This window comes from Equus przewalskii, chromosome 1 (genome assembly GCF_037783145.1).
Source record: "Equus przewalskii isolate Varuska chromosome 1, EquPr2, whole genome shotgun sequence".
Classification (NCBI taxonomy): domain Eukaryota; kingdom Metazoa; phylum Chordata; class Mammalia; order Perissodactyla; family Equidae; genus Equus; species Equus przewalskii.
The window spans coordinates 165,438,557-165,459,828 of NC_091831.1; the positions used below are offsets into that span (position 1 = coordinate 165,438,557).

Here is a 21,272-nt window from a genome sequence, read left to right on the forward strand (position 1 = left end):
CTATTTTCAAAGAACAATAATCAAATGGAAGCAAAATACCACTTTACCAAGTGCAGGGGAAGTACTCATCCCTCCGAATAAAGAGTTTCCATACACTTGGAAAGGAGATTGCTGTTTAGGTTGTGTTCTCCTTCTTTCCCCTTCCTCTAGCAATTAAGATAGGCAAGTCTTGGAAGCAACCTAGATGCCCATCAAGGGACGAATCGATAAAGAGGTGGTATATATATACAATGGAATACTACTCAGCCATAAGAAATGATGAAATCTGGCCATTTGTGACAACATGGATGGACTTTGAGGGTATTACACTAAGTGAAATAAGTCAGAAGGAGAAAGTCAAATATTGTAGGATCTCACTCATAAGTAGAAGATAAAAACAATGACAAACAAATACAGAAACAGAGACTGGATTGGTGGTTACCAGAAGGGAAGCAGTGAGGGAAGATGAAGAAAGGGGTGTTTAGGCACATGTGTGTGGTGATGGATTGTAATTAGTCTTTGGGTGGTGAACATGATGTAATTTACGCAGAAATCAAAATATATAATGATGTATACTTGAAATTTATATAATGTCATGAACCAATTGTACCATTATAAAAAAGATAGCCAAGTCTCCTAGGTAACTCTGGCATCACCTTTTCACTCTGTTGTGAGTGAATAAGAGATAGAAGAAGACAGAGTATGATCAGGCTCTGCCCAAGTGAGCTTGCTCCATGGGGGGCAGCACAAGAGAGAGACTGCTGATAGGCTTTGACATCTAAGGCAAAGTAATCACACTAGTAAAACATGGCTGATCTTAGAAATCAGGTTTTGTGTGAACATTGTAAGAGGGTAGACGGTATGGGTGAAGCATGGGAAAGAGAGTAGAAACATGAAACGTGTCTTCTGCTGAAGAATGAAGAAATGTGGGAAGAAAGGAAGGGATTTTCCCTTCTCTACCACCTGGCTTATAATAGACACTAAATACATATCTGTTAAAGATAATTTATTTTTACATATTTCAACATTTATATCAATGAGACATTTTGGAAAGTCACTTCCAAAAATTAACTAAATCACGCTTGAAAATTTAACCTAAGAACTTTATTTTTATGTAACTTCCTACTTTGGGCATTTGTTCATAAATACTTCTTAATTAATTACACTCTGACATAGACCATGCAAACCCAATCATTTCTTTTCTTAGGAAACACTGACCTATCTAAAGCCCTGCCTTAGTATATACATGCTTTATTATTTGCCTTCCAAAATCAGGTCCTCTTGTAGGACAATCCTGATTAAGAGGTCTAGAAAAGTATAGAGGGGCTCATTTTCATTAGAAGAAATATTTTAGAAGCTGCTAAAGGCAAATCAATATGACGATGGTGCATCTCCATAATGTTGTATATAATCAACGATTGGTCAGGATCCATAGATTAGAAGAATGTCTTTACATTCCTCTTATAAAATTATATTATCTCTATTCTTCTCAGTACTGTTTAGTGGAAAAATAGGAAAAAAACAATTACGACAGCAATAAAATTTAAATTCATATACAGAATCATAATTTCTCATTTGGATAGATTCAATAAACAACCAAAGTTTAGCAGGCTAGGAATCTACATTTATAGTGTCTGATCTACTTGCTTTGACCTCTAGTTACACAGAATAGTTCCCATCCAATCCTGTTAAAGTGTTATTTTGTGGGTTGAGGGTAGCTAAGCAGTGAGGTAGAGGGCCCTGCAACAGAATGGAACTGCCTGGGCAACATGTGGAAGCCTAGAAAGTCTTATCTAGAAGATGGTCCTGCCTGCAAAAGTTGATGATGAGATCAGGCTGAAAGCAAAAACACAAAAACAAGCCCCCCCCCCAAAAGGAAAAAAAATCACTAAAGATAAAATGAGTATTAAAAAATAGAAAATATCCTATTTGAGTGTTCATTATATGCCAATACGAGTTGTAACAGCTCCATTTTAAACATAAAGAAATTTAAATGCCAAGTGTTTCATCCAAGATCACACAAGCAAAACACAGATCAGGGACTTGGGTCCAACTACTTTGCATTTCACAACCCAAGCCCTTCTTTGCCACACTAGAACGCCGCCTTCTAGAAGGGCCTGGAATAAGCAAGTGCCAATTTGGACCATGAACAAAAAGAATGCTGGAGATTCCATTTTATGTGGTGGTTTGTGAAAAATGTATTTGGCTGGAGGAGCTTAAAGAATTAGGTCCAGCTGGTTATCTTATAGGATTTCAAAATTGCATGTCTAAAAGTGAAATAAACATATTTCCCCAAAGTTTTTTTTTGCTATATGTCCCCTTCCTCAATGAGAAACACCAGCAGCTACTGTGTTTTAAGGAGAAAAACTAGGAATTCATCCCTTACTCCACCCTTATCCATATCACCCATTATATATACCTTCAAATTCCATTCAGCCTTCTTAAATCTCAAGCCTGGACACTTCTCAGGATCACCACTCTACTAAATTGTTTGAGGAAATCATCACTCTGGGTTACTTCAATAACATCCCAGATGTCCCTCCCTTATTTGCGGCATTCCCATGCTCAGTTCATCTCCATCCAATCCTTCAGCCTATAATTCAGGATAATTTTTTAATGCTAGTTTTATCATGCAACTCCCCTGTTTACAATCCTTCTCAATTTTCCTCAGGATAAAGTCCAACTGGTATAGTGTAGGACAAAGATGAATGTGTACCTCACATTCTCTGGTTTAGAAGGAAAAGTAAATTCAATGAGTGAGGTGGGGTGGAGATGATCAGCTCAGGTTTGACACCCTTAATTTGAGGTGCTTATGGGATATCCAGTTGGGGATGTCCATCTGGAATTTGGATATTTGTATCTTCACTGGTCTTTCCTCTCAAGAAAGAAACCAGGCCAATTTATTCATAGGAAAATACTAGCAACACTGTTATCACCCATCCCAGGAGCATTCCTTTGCATTTAAGCAATTTTTGGAAAATATTAATTCATACATGTAAAGTAATTTCAAAACATAGACCCTTAAGCACAGTGGAAATGAGTTGGAAAGATATTTTTAAAGCGTGGGTCTTGGCCCTTCAAATCATGCTGCTTGTGTATTTCATATATGCAGTAAAAGGTGCTGGTTTCAGAGAAACTGCTGGAAAATTCACCGTGGCTGAAACATGCAAATCAGCACAGAATGTTTGCTGGAGGGTAAGTCAGAGGAATGCCATTGAAGTAGCCTGTATATGCATATCTCATTGGTGACATCTTGAGCTCTGTTAATCAATTCCTATTTGAGATAAATGCAACTGCTTGTATCTCAAAAGACTAGATTCCACAGAACTGTGACTTAGATATTTCATAGATGCTCTCCAAGGACTTTAAAAGACAGAACGACAGGAAATTTACTAAATCCATATAGCTAACCTGGAGAAGAGGTTAAACAAAATTCAGAATCCTCCTTTACAGTGTGCAAATTTTGATGAACAATGCTATAACTTTGTCCTCCAATTTCTAGAGATATGACATTGTAATGATATCTGTGTTAACAGGACTTATAAGAAGTGCTAATTCCTGTCCCAGAAAATAACGTATCTCAGAATTTCATTCCCCCATTGAATTGTCCCCTCCAAATATTTAAGAAGCAAAGCTTCTCTGCTTAGGAAAAACTGAACAAAAAATAGCTGACAAGATAGAGAATGGTAGGATTATTATTTAGAAGGAAGCACTGCAGAATGTGGCTCACAATTATGCACAGAACTCCTGAGGGCTACCTATGACATCTTTATCTCAGATTGTTTCTCTCCTAAATCATAGATAATAGAGGCCCCAGGCATTGTGGAGCAAACCCTGAAGCTCACTGCACACAGACTCTAAGGGGTATCATTTTCATGGTTCGGTTAACAAGAGAAGTGAAACTCACACCATTATTTGATTTACTTAAAATGTACCCTTGTCGTGTTTTAAGCTCTCCTATCCCATATTTCTGCAATTATTTGGCCCTTAGCATTCTCCTTGAAGCTGTCCTCCTCCGTGTATTTCTCCTCTTGTTCCCTATGACATTTTTTACTCCATAGCTTCTAGCTATCCCTCAACCACAAAGGTAGTTGAAGCAACATCCAAAAATACCAGCTCCCAGGAGCTCTTAGTTCTGTGCTTAGAGTATAAAATGGGTCTCAAGCCTGGGTAATAACTGAATTCATGAATCTCAATTCCCAGAAGACATTAACAGCAGCATAGAGCAGGAAGCAGAGTTATGTTAATGTCTGCAGGTAATGCGTGAAAGCAGATAGGGAAAGCTTGAAAGGTCAACATCTGCTGTCATGCAGGAGTGTTGCAAAATGTGATTGGCCAGTAAATGTCAACACCATGTTCTAAAATCTACATGCCACCCTTTCAATTTAATCTTAGCTTGCAGCCCAGCTAACAGTCATGCAGCATGTTTCAAAAGCCCTTGAATTCTAAAATGGAATTGTATGATTGCATTCCCATGGCAATAAGACACCTGTAAATTACAAACTTGTCATTTAATCAGCATAAATGTAGGGAGTTTGTGCAGCCACTGTGAATTTTTTTCATATCTATTTTCAGGCGAGGCTGAAGACCTCTTAATGATTATATACCATAACGGACTGCAGGTCTAACTGTTGCCATGGTATTATGTGCTTCTTTTCTTTTAAAGAAGTGACTGGAATGTAGAGCAGATAATGAATCTAATTGATTGTCCTCTGCTAAACACAGATATGCTTTATATTCTCTCCCTTTTGTGTTCTTCCTCCCTCTCTCTCCAGATTGGATTCACAGGTATACGTTTGTTCAGTGACAGGAAAGACTCATACCAAGCAACCCCCACCCCATAAAAAGAAATAAATATAAAATGATCTGCTTTGAAAAATGTCTATAACAAAAACGTGTGTGTATAAAGAGCATAGAAGAAAAGATTTACATTCACCACACAGACTGTCAAATTAAATCAATGAGGAGAAAGACAATAGGCTTATTGTAAAAAAAAAAAAAAAAAAAAAAGTACACGATCTGCACACTCATAGTGTCCAGGGTTAAGCATCTGAAGTTTTGCTTAATTAAACATGGACTAAGTTAGTCTTAAACTTTCCAGATATTCAAATTCAATTACTCATCAGCATATTTGATAGGTAACCGAGTTTTTAGATTATAGTTATTATTAACGTTGTATTTGCCATTTTAGCCAATTAAAACACAAAATTTAATACAATGGATTTTCATTCTCAAAATATTTGCAAATTGACCAAAAATAGAATTTTTATAGAGGTGTTTTACCTTGGGTAATTATTTTGGACAGAATCATGAATACTCGGCTTTAGAGTATGCAGTCTCTCCCCACACAAACAGACTTTATAGACGGGGGTAACAGAAAAGGAGTCCTGCCTGATAATTTGCTACTGAATGATTCCTAAGATTAAAAGTTTATAGGTGAATGAATTTAGTCATTAGAGAGCCTGGGCCAAGCCACAGAATCAGAAGAGAAGCCTGGCTGGATCCCGGTTTTCCTGATTCCTCATCAAGTGCTCTTTCTTCTACTCAGAGTTCAAGTGACATTTTTGCATCTCTCAAAAGAACAATGAATAAAAAAATTTTAAAAGGTATTTTTCAGGGCCGGCCCATGGCCAAATGGTTAAGTTCGTGTGCTCTGCTTTGGTGGCCTGGGGTTTCACGGGTTTGGATCCTGGGCGAGGGCATGGCACCGCTCATCAGGCCATGTTGAGGCAGCGTCCTACATACCACAACTAGAAGGACCCACAACTAAAATATATATACAACTATGTCCTGGGGGGCTTTGGAGAGAAAAAGGAAAAATAAAATCTTTAAAAATAAAAGGTATTTTTCTTTCTCTTTAAAAGGAAATAGATACAGACAGGCATCTCCTGAGATATTGCTTAGTATATACAAGTTATGCTATAGCGGAAATGGTGTGCTGACATTTAATGTTAGCTACTCCTGTTAGGGTGTACAAAAGTTTAGATTAAAAAAAAATTATTTGGAGGCTGGTCCGGTGGTACAGTGGTTCAGTTCAGCATGCTCCACTTTGGTGGCCAGGGTTCATGTGTTTAGATCCCAGGTGTGGACTACACCACTTGTCAGCCATGCTGTGGCAGTGACCCACATACAGAGTAGAGGAAGATTGGCACAGATACTAGCTTAGGGCTAATCTTTCTCAAGCAAAAAATAAAATTATTTGAAGAACGAAAAGGACCACAAGATCAAAAACACTGAATTATCACGTACTAACTTTGATTTTATTGGCAACTTAAAATACAAATCTAATGCCTAACTGTGAATATGCAAAATGTCATTTTCTTTTTTTAGTGATAATATGCTGTTAAAGGTGAAGCACTGGTTAAAAATGCCCATCTTTTATTCTGCTCAAACACTTGTTAAGCACATACACTACTGGGCACAGCTTTCTACTCTATGCCATGAACTAGTTTTCAATAATGCTAAGAAATCCATTAATCCAAGTGTGGAGGGGGGTGTTGGCCCCCTAACGTTGATTAGGGGACCCTGGACACAATCCATACTGGTTGTCTGTTGCAAGTTTATGTCTAATTCAAGAGGATGGCTGACTAGTTAGGACTTCACCACCTTTCCATGCTTTAACTAGTAGACGTTATGCAGATATATGGTTTAATGGATCAATGTGAACAATGCTGCATTTTACAGAAATCTTACTAATGGAGCCATACACGGGACAGAGAGAGGACCAATGACCACTATACAATGACATCAGCAAAATATTGTCCAAGATGAACCAGATATAGCCATACTATTCAATCTGGTAAAGACTACGATTTTCATTTTTAGCAATCAAGGGTAAGCTGACTCTCTGATTCAAAGGGATAGGACAATTTCAGAACTGGAATTTAATCTCTGAGACAATTGAAAAAGGGCCTCTTTTGACCCACAATCACACAGCAAGTGTTAAAGAAGAAGTCTTCTCTTCCTTCAGAGTTTTGGGAGAGGTCACCTGCGCTGGCCCTGTTATCTCAGCAGCAGCACCTGACGTCCTACCTAGGAAGCAAGGTCTAAGGTTGGACTCAATCTCCTCCAAAAAGGACTCATTGTAAAAACAAATATCTTCTCCTCGTTAGATTATAGGGTACACACCAGGGCTTAGATTTACGCCCTCACTTAAGATTTGACCTTGGTGCACTTCCAGAGGCCCTCTTTCCAATAGATGGCAGGCAATACAGGAAATAATATAATCCCAAGAATTATTGATCATTGTGCTGCTTTCGCTTCCCAGGTTCAGTTTATCACATGGAGAATTTACTCATGGTATTTTTACATAGCGAATTGGCAAATAAGAATTTTCAATGATTCCAACTAAAGCAGTGACATGTCCTCTTACTCTTCCAAATGAAAAAGGTGTACCACTCCTATTAGTCACCAAAACCATGATCAGTAACATGACTATGATTTTCCCTTTTTGAAAAGTGAACGTTGGAAAAAATTCCACTGAATTTGTCACTTTTCTTTTTTGTTGGTGAGGCAGATTGGCCCTGAGCTAACATCTGTGCCAATCTTTCCTCTATTTTGTGTGTGGGTCGCTGCCACAGCATGTCTTGATGAGTGGTGCAGGTCTGTGCCCATGATCCAAACCTGAGAACCTGGGCCACCAAAGCAGAGTGAACTGGACTTAACCACTATACCACCGAGCCAGCCCTGAATTTGTGACTTTTAAAAAGTTATGGGTAATCTTCTTTAAAAAACAATTATGAAAACCTGCCAGTTATTAAAATTGCCACATATAGCCTCTATATGTCCTTCTCTTGAATCTGAATGCTTATTAATACACTATAAAAATTTATCTGAGAGGCCAGCCTCCATGGCCTAGTGGTTAAAGTTCAGAGCGCTCCACTTTGGCAACTTGGGCTCAGTTTTCGGGCATGGAACCTCACTGCTCATCTGTCAGTGGCCATGCTGTGGCAGCAGCACATATTAAACAAAAAAGAGGAATATTGGCAACAGATGGTAGCTCAGGGCAAATCTTCCCCAGCAAACAACCAAAAAAAAAAAAATTGATCTGAAATATTTTCAAAGTAGTGATTCATTATAAACTACTTTATATCTCACAGATTGTCAATTCTTTCCTGCATCTGGTGATTGTATCATCATCTCTTTTCTTTTAGTACCATAGTAAAATATACACAAGAAATCTATCTCTAGATATCTTCCAAGAACTTCACACTCACTATATATATACAAAAGGAAGTTAAGTGCTCTTTCTCCTTCTTTATGTGTCGCCTCACTTAATGATACTGGCTTAATCTAAGGCAAGAAACTGGAATCATCCTTGCTTCCGTCTTCTAGATTATTACCAAAATATGAATGGTAGCAAATATTGACATCAGAAATCGACTTACAACTTATCCCTTTGCTCCATCCTTCTGCTTGACCACGGAGAGATGATGATGCTATTGCAGTTACCCCTGCAAGAAATGGAAAAATAACCACTGGGAAACAAGTATTTCTATGGTATAACAATCTTTACCCTACTTCTGAAACATTGTCGTAAGTGCATGAAACTGCTAAGTGCTGTTGACTATAAATTTATTATGTAGTCATGCAAGAGCAATTAAAGTGAAGCCAGGGACAATCCTATTCCAGTAACCAAATGCTAAGTGAAGGTAGGGAGAGAAGGAGATTTCCCAGGTTAAAGTCATTGTAGTCTTATCCAAAGTCCTTGAGTATTTTAAAGCTAAAACCAAAAGGTACGTAACCTTGGTTATAACCTCAGTGACTGATGCCCACAATCTCATGGCTCTAGTTCCTGGCATTCATGTAAAGTACTAGATAAAATACAAGCAAAAAAGTTTTTCTTTATTTTTCTTCTTAACACTCTCATTTCTTCCTTTTTCCCTACTCATCATCCTGTTCCTTCCTCTGAAACTCATCTGAATCCTTTCCCGAAGAACCCCTTGCCCATTACCTTTCTCTTGCCCCATCTCCCTACTATTATTTCTGAGATTCTTTCATTCTCTGCTAATGTTATACAGTAGCCTGGGAGTCTGCCATATATAAGATATGGGATCAATGTATAATATTCACATTTATTGCTGTATCTGGATATAATGCATTAGTTCAAAAACAGGCAGGAATATAATATATTTTGAAGCAAGAAGCCCTTTCGGCAGTTCATATAGCATATGTATAGCTTCTTGTTCCAATGTATAGACTACTGGCTCTTTTATTAACATACTTTCTGAAGAGTAGTGAGTGGGAGTTAAAACCAAACATATCTAAGCAGTGACAATGAGATTAGGCCATCCAGTCAGAGTTGAGGTACTGTTTTCACCTTTAAAAAAAAAGGGTCTTGAAATTAAAGAAACTAGTGTTATTTGAACAGCTATAACAAATCTACTTCTTTGCAACTGCTTTGCCTAAAATAATCCCATGAAATATAGATAGAGAGAATGATGATAGCAGCACCAAAGTTAAACTGAATGAAGGAATCTGAGTACATTTCTAATTTCTTATCATTCTAAAGGACTAATTCACAATTTAGAAAATGGGACTTCTTTGTTCAGAACGTGTTTTAGCCATTCATTTTCCCATATTTGTCAGCTCATTTTACATTTTATTTTCCCAGTCACTAAATAGAATATTAAACTTATTTTATAAAATAAATTTTGATATTGTAGAATTCTATTGTCAAATATTTCTTATGTAAATGTGCACACACATGTGCACATGCTGGCCTAAATATGCAAGATGAGCAATGATCCTAGATTAAACTAAAGTGCTATAAACTACATTTTTTAATCTACTGCAGTTTAGAAACATTTTCAAGAATCCTGTCCCCTTTCCTCATCCAGCAGAGAAGATTGAATGGGTCTCCTAACTATACTGATGATAAGAAGGCAAAGATAAACCAGACAAGTCATTCTTGCCTTTAGGGATTCACCTGGTAAATTGCTGCTTAAAGAGTGCTGTCAATAAGTTAACTTCTTTACTGTCGGGAGCAATTCTCTGCTGGCGGTGAGATGGACAAGATGACCTAATAGATCTTTTTTCATCTCAAGATCCAAAGTTTCTTTTCAAGGAATTGTGGTTAGAGAATAGAAACGGTGTTTAGGACCTGTCCACAAATTTTTAACTTTAAAAGAACTTGCATTTTATTATATTCTTTCCTTAGTGAGCTTGCTTAAATCTCTAAAAATAATCTTCCTTTACTACATATTCCATTGCTCGATTTATTTTTTAAATAATGACAACAGTTAAGAGATATTCCACAATGTTATAGGGTGAATATTTCCTCTTGCACTCTATTTTTCTCCTAGCACCCATATTTACCTTAAATGGAGGATTTTTCCTCTTTTATTTCTGTGTCTTTTAGTCAGCACAGAGATACAGTGAAATGGTTGAATGCACAGACTTTAGAACCAGGCTGGGTTTTTAAATATAACTCCACCAGCTATTAGTTACGTAGCCTTGGACAAGTAACACCAACCAATCTGCCTCAGTTTATCTATCTATAAACTGGAGATAATAGCTGCACCTACCTTATGGGGCTGTTGTGAGGATCAAATGAATTAATGTATATAAAGCATTTAGAAGGATACCTGGCACATGCTAAGTATTGTTTAAGTGTTTGCTTCTTTTGCTGTTATTATTGTGATGGTTATTATTATGGCAGTTCTTATTAAGTGCGCTAATTTTAAGAATGTTGAATTATTTTTCCAATTATTTACATTTCAAAAAAATACCAGTTTCAGAAACCATGCCATATTAAGATTCCACATTAGATCAGTAATTGAGTGGTTTTTGCATTTTCTTTGCTAAATTAGGATGGTAATGTTGGAGAAATCAGAAAGTTGCAAATCATAGAGGACTTTGTAATTTAAACAATTGAGTTATCTTGCCACCATTGCTTCTCTTGTGTGGTGGCACTTCTCAAACAGTGCGGATAGAGTTACTAGAAACATCAATGTTGAAAGTAAACAAGATCCAATTGTTTTTAAAAGATTGTATTTTGAGGAGTTTGGTGGATGTGTTTTAATGAAGTTGATATATTATTTATGATGAATTACAAAAACTTTCCACATTTCAGCTAACTTTAAATTCAGTTGACTACCAGAACTGAAACTTCATTCTCTCTCTGAGTCCTTCCTCACTTGCTCTAGGAGGAATCTGGCCTCCATTGCAATCTCGGAGCTCACTAACCCCCAGGTGCATGACTCATTTGTGGTATTGTCTTGCTTAGGGTTGGAGCCTCTCATTCATTAGACTCTGAACCACTTATGAGCAGTAACAACATTTTCTTAATATTTGTAATTCTTAGCTTCTAACACACTGCTTGGTGTAGGGTAGGTTTCCAATAAGTATTTGTTGAATGATTGCATGAATAAATGTCATCTGTCACTCAAAATCGATGTTTAAAACTACTTATTCCCCCAATATGGTGTTAACATGATCCTCTGTCCTCATGCCTTTTATTATTGAGACAGCAAAAAGTGAAATGGTAGAATATGACTTAGTAAATGTGAATTTCTGTTACAGAACTGGGATTTGCCTTTTGGGTTCTTCAATTTTTACAAATACAATCCATAGTCACGTTTTAAATGTATAAAAATGTCTAGTTAATTCTGGAAATAATTTCTGTTGCTGCCATAAAATCTTTTATTAAAATGATTGAATCGGAGATCTGAGTACACACAAAGTCAAACTGTTACTAAATGCATTTCATGGTGCATAAAATATCTCAAATGCATAATTTATATTTTCACTGAGTTTCCAATAGTATAAATGACCATGAGCTTACTATAGCCTTAATTATTTTGCTTACTCATTTGAAAGCTAGAACTATAAGAAAGACTATACCCTTCCAGTATTTTTTCCCCTTTATTCTCACACACTAAAGGAAAGGTTCTTTGAAGGTGGGAATAATTAATTAACATACATTTCTACATTCTGTCTTCTTTGGGTAGAAAGCACATTTCAAAATAAGGAAAGACTCGGATGAGGACGCTGAAGTTGCAAATTCTCTACATAGAGAATTCTTCCCAGCTCAGGTATTTCAAGGGAAAATAATGCTTGAGAAAAATCTTCCTGTCTTTGCCCCTAAGGAAATAAAGTTACGACCAAAGTCACCTAATCTAATAACTTCTCTTATTCCTTTCATAGGTTCCTCTCACAGGTGGACTGGTTTTCCTCATTTTCATTCTTTTCAATGATTTTTTTAGCCTCTGATTCCAATTGATATTTATTGAAAAGTACATAACTGCAATTTTAGCATTAAATTTCTTTATCTACTGCTTGTCTCTTTTCCCCTCATTGATCCAAAGCTACTTGCCAAGTCAATGGAGCAAAGTGAGTTTTAATTCTCCCCTTGGCTTGTTTACCTTCCTTCTTTATCAAGCAGCAGCAATTAAAAAACACCCCACCTCAATCCTCTTTTTGACATAATTAAATGAGTAACTCTTATGAAGATCGGCTTTATATGGATTCCTTTCATCTTTTCATCCTTTCTCTCATTCTCACTGCCTCCTACTTCACTCCCCCCAAAGTTAACCATCGCAGAAGAGGGACATCTGCTCAGAAAAACATTTAGATTGCTAATGATTCTTTTTAACATCTGTTACACTGCAACTGAACAGTTGTTGTTTCTTTAAGGAGGCTCAAGGGACGAGACCTAAGTCACCTTAATAGTGGGTACTTTTTGGAAGTAGTAAGCCCTATGCCTTTGGGAGCTATCCAAAAGTGCTACTGTGTACGCATAGAAACTTAATGCTTCCGGGCTTACATTTCTTTGTCCATGGCAGTATTTCTGATTAATTTGTGTCTGGTTGTTGTAATATTTGATAGTTGGGTTTTTTTTTGTCTTTTTTCATCCCATTGCTCATTACAGTTGCACTTTTAAAGAGAAATGCTATTAAGCACAAAATGTATCTCCTATCTCCTATTGAATTGGATGTGAGCTTTTTATCAAAAAAATTCAAATATGCTTTGATACCAACAACTCAATCTGTATGATAATTCACAATAAGGAAATGACTTGAGAATACGGGCTGGGACCAAATGTTTTATTTTCTTTTCAGCAAATGCATGTGTACTTATTCACAAATACTTTGCATGAAAAGAAATAAAAAAGAATCTCTTTTAAAAGTGTCTTCCCAGGGTATCCTGGAAATACTCTTCTTTCCTCATGCTGCAAAAAATAATGTTTCTCACACATTCAGACCACAGGGGCCAGAAATTACTGGTGAGACAAAATGTGGTTCACATAAAAATTAGCTCTCTGGTAATTCAAAAGAGTGGTTAAAAATCTAAATGAATTTTAGAAAGTCACGCTTGGCTGTAAAAAAAGAATGATATCTGAAACAGAACTCAAAATAAGTATAAGGTGATTGTGTCTTGCTAATTCATGTTTCATTCAATTAGATTAAGCCAAATCTAATGTCTAAGGGAGTTGTCACTTTTACTTATTAATTGATCTGTTCTACCTACAAAGATGTATAGGTGGATACATAGCAGTATACAGATGTCTAGCTTTCTCATATTCTGCACAGTCCTGCTATTTCCCATCGTCTTTCATCTGCAAAAAGCCCTATTGCAACCTCTGGTGGATGAATCAATTATGATACTGGGGAAAATAGCCTAATATTTTTATAGGAATTTATTTAACTATGAAGAATATCTTTTACTTCAAGTAATAAATCAAAACACTACTATCAATGATATAAAATGGTGGTTATTTTTCCTCTGACATTTTGAGGCAAAGATTGTGTTCCTTTTTTTTTTTTTTAACCACATTAGGAAAGTCCAATTTTCAAATTAATTCATCTCCCTGGGTTCCTCAAATTTTGACTTTTCACTTAGCTATACCTAGCTGGGTACAAGTGATCTGGTATTTTAGGTATTTTGTTAAGGGGTTTTTCATAAAAGTAAACCATCTGCAGTTTGTTAAACCAATTAAATGACAGCTAATCTAGTACAAGTTTTCTCTGGGATGTATAATGCAATTTTATCTCAGGACATGGAATTTAAGAGCTAAATGTTTTTGCTTCGTTTTCCTAACTATTGTTCAGGAAGTAAAATGTTACTTGATTAATAAATAATTGAAATTTTAAAAATGTAGACAACAAATGTTAATTGACATGTTGACATGAAAAAAAATAATGATACAGCTTAAACAGATCATGCACTGATGTAAAAAGTAGAACTAGAAGAGACGATTTAGTACAAACCAAAATATGAAAAGTAGTACCCCTTCATGGCTAATTGTAGATTCAAGATTCCCTGATTCCAAGACCATTACGTTTTTTCACATACATTAAAACTCTGCTTTATAATTGAGTTTTGATTTAGTTACGTAAAATGAGATTCCTGTATGGAAAGTTTAAACACTGGGACATTTCATTATACCACTTTCTTAAATTTTAATTTTTAAGATACAGTGGTAAACTTTTGAGTTTGAATGAAATGAATCTCACTGTGCAGTCTATCCCCCATCATTTCACACAGGCTTCAGGAAAGACCATTCTAGTTCCTGCAATGAGGTGTTTCAGCCAAAATGTGGGAGACTTTAGAACAATCCAGCAAGTCTGATTCTATTTCAGGCTCTATCAGTGACTTGACGTCATGGTTTCTAAGGCCTTTCTTTCTTTGTTTCTCTCTTTCTTTCTACATTTTCATATATGAAATGCACATACATCTTATAATTAATGATCTCTCATATTTTAATAAATAAGATTTTTCTTTCTTAATGAACATAAAAAATAATGGTACATCTTACCATTAATGACATCTTAGAGTCAATAAACATGGTAGGTAGATACCAAAGAATATGTCAGATTTAGGGAGAATCCACTGGTCAGATTATGTGCAATGTTCCTTTTTAAGCAGCGGTTAACACTTGAAGCTCTTGATCCTTCCTGAGTTACCCAGACTCAATCTCAGCCACTCAGTAAAATTTTTAAGCCAATTGTTTTTTCCTATAAGTCAATTCTCCAAATTACATGTTTAGGAGAGAAAACAGTGACTCTGGAATAGACTATATCTGCCAGATCATGAGCACAATACTCAGTGATTTGTGCAACATTAACTACGAGAGACTCAAGTGGATTTTTATAGTGCGACATCCAAAATTACCTACTGTATGCTAGGTGTATTTCATTAGGTGAATAGATTTTTCTCCATGTGTCTTAAACCTTAAAAATATCTACCCAGTCAGGAAAAATTTTTTGGTATACAAATGTAATATTATTTTTGACTTTAGACAGTGAAATTTATGCTTGAGACCTTTGTATTATTTTATTTGAACTTCCATCCAGCAAAGCATCAATTCCATGAACTTAAGCATTTTTTGGTCTTTTTTGTCATTGTTATCATTGGAGGAAAAATTGAAAAAAGTTATGTAAGTAATGTGGCCTTAGGTTTGCTGTGTATTCAGATTCAGAACTAAGTAGGATAAAAAGACCTGTTTGGGTAAATCTTTCCAGAAAATCTAACATCAGTAGTAGTGATAAGAGTGCCATCCTTTAGCCCACTCTTGATTCATATGCAGCGGGAGGCAAAGAATTGAAATTGGCAAGGCAATTTATGCCTTTTCTCAGCTTTCATTTTTTTTTTTCGAGGGATATGGCGCCCTTTCCATTTAGCACCTCTCAGGATCCCTTGAGTGTGTTGCTGTCACCTTGGTGAGTCTCAACTGCCTTGAGATGTCTCATCTTGCTAGCCTAAGTGTCGGGTATTCTATCTCAAAGTGTGTGTGTGTGTTTACCTGTATTTACAACCCCAGTGTAAACACATTATATTGCCAAGTTTGAATCCAATATTTCAAAGTGAATTTAATAAGCACACACCACACAAAGCATAACTAGTACATCTATTCAAACACAAAGCAAGCAAAAGCAATAGAACTGTCTGCAGTGGCCCCGCATTGTATTTATTCTAGAATAAGCAATATTTAAAAACTCATTTTAATCATTCAACTCCTCAGAAAGGTCAAGATCATTATATATTTTTCTTGGACTGTTTAATTTATTGTTACCATTTACACGGCTGCCTTCATTACTGTGCAGATAGGAAATGATAGGAAAAATTTATGAAGGGAGACTATCTTCAAAATATTCATTAGTACAGAGAATTAGTAATATTCATTATCATCTATATAAAACGGGGAATGTTTTAGTAGCGCTTATGTTCAAATGGTTTACTTTTGGTCCTTAAAATATAGTTTGGAAAGGCACTAAAGTTGGCAAGAAAGAAAGGAAATAAAGAAATCGCTATTAAATCACTGTCTATACCTGTATTTATTATATTTGATCCTCAAATTTTAGTAAAAAGACATTCCAGTTCTCAAGGTATGCATATTAGCAACAAGGTATAAATAACCGGTGTTATTTCATTCAAGTTTAAAGTAAGCCTGTTTAATGTCTTTGTTCACACTGAGCTGGAGGGGGAAAAAAAAAAGCAAAGGCTGATTCTTAAACCAATCAAACCTTTTACTCCCACCTTGTGGCAGTGTGCTGCATGGCTAGTTCCAAATTGGAGACCTAGAATTTGACTTATTTTCATATTGTCTTAACCACTGATGAAAATAAGATTGATGAGGACAGAGGCTTTGTGATTCACCAAATATGGAAGTCTGTGATACAGGCTTTTGCAGCATGCAAATCAGCAAAGAGTGATGGGAACAGTGCTACAGAATAGATAGGCTTCCTTTCTCTACCTTGGGCATAGAATTTGAAGAAATTTTGCAGGGTCCTCTCTTTTGACCAACTACACTAACAAGCTTTGTACGTCAAAATTCAAGAATGTTTTTAAACATTAAAATTATTTCACAAGCTGAATTTAGAGTGTTAACAAAAGCACACCTTCTCATCGGGTTTCTTTTAGTTAAAAAAATATGCAAGATAACGGCAAAAAGATGCTACATAAATTAAATTTTCTGCAGAAGTACAAAGAAAACCGAACTCAAATTTATGCAATTTTCTTTCTCTCCCTTTCTTTTCATTTCTGTGGATTGAGAACTATATGGAAGAATACCTTTGGCTGGTAAGTTAGAGAAATAGATCTGGGAATGGTTTTTATTTCCTTCGACTCCTGCTTATTCTAGCTTACTACCTCAAACTATCAGCCAAAATTATACCTGTCAAATTCTTCTCTCCCAGATTGATTTCACTATCTTCCTAAATGAGTTTAACGTCCACCTTTATGGGAAAGAACACTCAGCTTCTCTCAGCTAGAATAAAATGAAAGCATCTTAGTTTCAGGATGAAACAACCTTTGAACCAGGGACTTTCTGTTTTACAACAGCCAGGGGCTACTGCAAAGGCATCTGTGAGCCTGCCCTGTTTCACCGTGGCCTGGCAATGTCTGGAGACAAACAGCTTATTTTCCAAAGTCTCTCCCAACCAAAAGCTGTGCTGGTCTCAGTGCAATTGAACTTAACAACTAACAGCATGAGTCTCAGGGTTGCCTTTCCATTCAATCCCAATTTTTGAGGATCACAGCTAACAAAAGTGCTGTGATTTTGGTATATTGCAGTCCGTAAAGTGTCTAGACTATATTATAAATAATTAAACTCTGTTCCTCATTTAGGTGTCTACAACTTTTTTGCCCTTTAAAAATAGTAATAGAAAGAGATGAGTTTTTTACTACCTAATTCCTTATTATTCACTACCAATTAATGTATTATTAAATTGCAAAAGTAATTCATTCTTATCATCATGATTATCTTAACATTTTTTAAAAAGCAATTTTAGGCATTTTAAAATACTTGACCAGAAACTCCTTCCAAGTTTACAAATGATGATATTAATTTCAATATGCCAGCCACATAGCTGTTCAACATTTTAAGTTGAAGGTGTATAGAGATTAAATAGATATACAAAAGTCTCCAATATCCACTTTGTTTCACATTTAATAACTTTTATACATCTTATTTTCCAATTCCTAAAAACATATAGAAGAGTTTTCTATTAATCATCTGTAGAGACAGAAAAAATATAGATACCTCCTATTTTCTTTCTTAATGCTTGTTTCTTTTGTATGTGAAGGGGATTTTTTTCTCTGCAAAACTATCACTTTGAGTTAGGTACCACTCAGCTCTGTATATCTCCTCATGCTCTCCACCTGCATCCTTATCTGAATGTCTCATCTGGGAGAATTTGAGTTTTGTTTATTTATGTTGCATTCGTAACTGACTACATGTTAAACCAGGCTGCCATCCCTTTAGGAAGTAAACCACAGTAGTAAATGAAGTTGAAATTCTTTATTCCTCATCTGGCACGAGTCATTAGTTTTCCTAGGTGAGGAGGTATTTGCAAGGTTGCATTCTAATGTTTTCTTTTCTTTCTCAAGCTCTAAAAAGATTTCTTTAATTGTGAAATTTTCTTCTATTTACTACACAGTTCTGTCCATTTAAAATTTAATCTTTGGGATTCTCACAAAAGACTTAGAAAATTTTTCTTTTCTTTTGCTTTGGGTCAAAATACCCCAACAAGATTGACAAATACTGAAGTTGCTGGTAAATCAGAAGTGTTTTTTAATCTCCTAAACATGCAATTAGTAAAATATCTCTGGATCAGTCTGTGCATACTCCAAAATGGCAAGAATATGTTCTTAACTTCTGAACAGAAACAGGGAGCTCAGACTCAAAAAATCACAGGAGGTTAAAAATTAATTTTTTTATTTTTGTATTCAAGTCATATAGACAACAGTCACTGTGTAACTCAAGACAATTACTGATGGTTCTGTATTCCTAAATTTATTGCCTTCAATTTGTTATGATTATACACGTAGAATATGTCATTTTAGAAAAATTGGAGAATGAGCACAGGGAAGTAAACAGCAACAACAATGAACCTATAGGCAAGAGAAAAGCATTGTTCTGTGATATTAAACAATTGCAGGTGGAATTTTATCAGGCTTAGTTAGTGCCTTCTGGAATCCACTGCCCTGACAGAATTGAATAAGGTATTTGCATTTATAAGAGGAAGAGAATTGAGTCCCATTATCCTATGACTTCACACTCACTGCTTCATGTAGGCAATCTACTGGGAGGTCTACTCCAGGATTTATAACTTACTAAGAAGAAAGAGTAACACAGGAAAATATACACACACACACGCACACATACACACACATACATATATACACACAAAGCCAGAAGTATCTCACTCTAATCAAGTGTTGTTGTGGACTGAATGTTGTATCGCCCTACGGTTTATATGTTGAAACTCTAGTCCCCAGTGTAATAATGTTTGGAGGTGAGGCCTTTGGGAAGTAATTAACTTTAGAGGAGGTCACAAGGATGGAGCCCTCATGATAGGATTAGTGTCCTTGAAAGAAGAGAAAGAGACTAGAGATCTCTCTCTCTCTACCCTGTGGGATACCAACCAGAAGATGGCTTCTGTAAACCAAACAAGAGGGCTCTCATCAGACACCTAATCTGCAGGCCCCCTGATCTTGGACTTTCTAGCCTTCTAAACGTGGGAAATAAATGTTTATTGCTTAAGCCACTCAGTCTATGGTATCATAGGCTATAACTAGCACAGCCTGGACTCACCAAGACAAGTGGTATTCCAAATTTTAAGAGCTAAGATGCCAAGTTAAAAATCCTTCAGATTTGTCATCATTTCTTCAACTTCCATTTAGCACATTTTAAAAATCTCAATTTTTTTTTTTTATAATAGACAATTTTATTCAGCAAATTAAATAGACATGGAGTTTCATAGCTTAAAATATAAGTTTTGTCCTGGACTCATTCAACATCATTTAATAAATATTTTTCTTGTTTAATACTATTTTGTTTTTCAACAAAAATTTATGAAGTGACTACAGTATGTTCGGCATGTAACTCTGAAAATATAAGAAAACAAAATATTTCCCCTGTTCCAAATTGTTAGAATATAGTTGAGACTCACAACAGTAAACTGAAAATTATTACAAAGTATAACAAGGTTATAATGAAGATATGCACTGGTTTGTTAGGGTGGCACTGAAGAGGAGCATGTAAATGACACTGGTGGGTAAAGGTCATGGTGTTCTGGGTGACATCGCACCACTTCTCTCTGTTTTCAAAGCCAGATCTTTTCAAACAGGAGAAATAACTGAACATATCCATTTTAAGGTATACATATGCTTATTTTTATGCAATACTATGAAGTGTCAAATGATCTGAGTCTTCTTGTAAACTTCCTCAATAGAATGGCACAACTATTTTTTGAGCCCTTAGCATGTATGAGGAATTTTATTAGGAAAAATACAGAAATAAAAAAGTTTTCAATTTCTGCAGTTCAAAACTTTGTCTATGCAAGCCCAATGGAGGAAAGATTTAAGTAAAAATATATCTGGATAATTTGATTGACATAGAAATCCTTTCTATGATTACTCTAGCTAAAATACAAGCCACTTTGACCCTCTGAGGACCAGAACCGTCTGCATTATCTCACACTAAAACAGAACACTGTGGGAGATCTGAAAAGGCAATTGAAACCACAGTGGGGAAACTTGTTATTGGATTTTTTAAAAATCTCATGCCTTGTGACATCCTAGCGTTTGAGAAGGTCAGCCTTGTTGAGTCGTGGATACTTTAATAACAAGTATCTCTTCATAACAAACTTCACTTGATACTGTAATTGACTTCACATCTGTGAGATTTTTATTACTGTGGGTTTTCATCAACACTTCACCCAACATCCTGACTTGCCACTGAATAATGCCTGGTGAGTATCACAGACCTGAGCTTACCAAGTGGGCTATGCAGTTGATAGCCCCTATTATAGGACCATTGCGAAAATATCAATACAATGACAAAATTTGTAAGATGCTTATATTTGATCCTTGCAACAGTTATCTGTTAATATCACAGTGCTGCTGGCAAAGAATTACTCTTCCCTCCCTGGCATCTTCATGAGTGACCGTGAACTCCTACAGAAATGAACTAAGACTTCAACTTTCTGGAAAACTCCACAAATTTGTAACTTAAAACAGTTTTGTTCAGTTCTCTTTACAATATTATTTAAAAGGTTCACGTGAATTAGAAAGTAAGCCCTCCCTGTAAAATGAGATTAGAAAGACTAACAGAAGTTATGGAGTTCAGTTAACATGTCAAGTTTTCTTTTATATAGAATTTCTTTTATGCAGAGTCCCCACACAACTCTTAAGAGACAAAAAAGAGTGGGCGAATGTCTGTTTAAAGAAAGCACCAGAGAAACTCAACCAAGCCAGAGGACAAAATACCAGGCAGGATCCTTTCCCATAGATTACTTAATTAGCAGGTGTCTAATAAATGCAGTTAAATGAATCTTCTCTGGTAAGGC

At 35.9% G+C, this 21,272-nt stretch overlaps 1 long non-coding RNA gene across 1 annotated transcript in view; it reads right to left on the reverse strand.

Annotated features, from left to right (window-relative positions):
• LOC139084681 (uncharacterized) overlaps nucleotides 1-21,272 on the reverse strand; it is a 172,151-nt gene that overhangs the window by 25,436 nt on the left and 125,443 nt on the right. Inside the window, exon 2 of the long non-coding RNA XR_011542250.1 lies at nucleotides 8,367-8,432. This is a non-coding gene — a long non-coding RNA (uncharacterized lncRNA). The remainder of the gene's footprint in view (nucleotides 1-8,366; nucleotides 8,433-21,272) is intronic.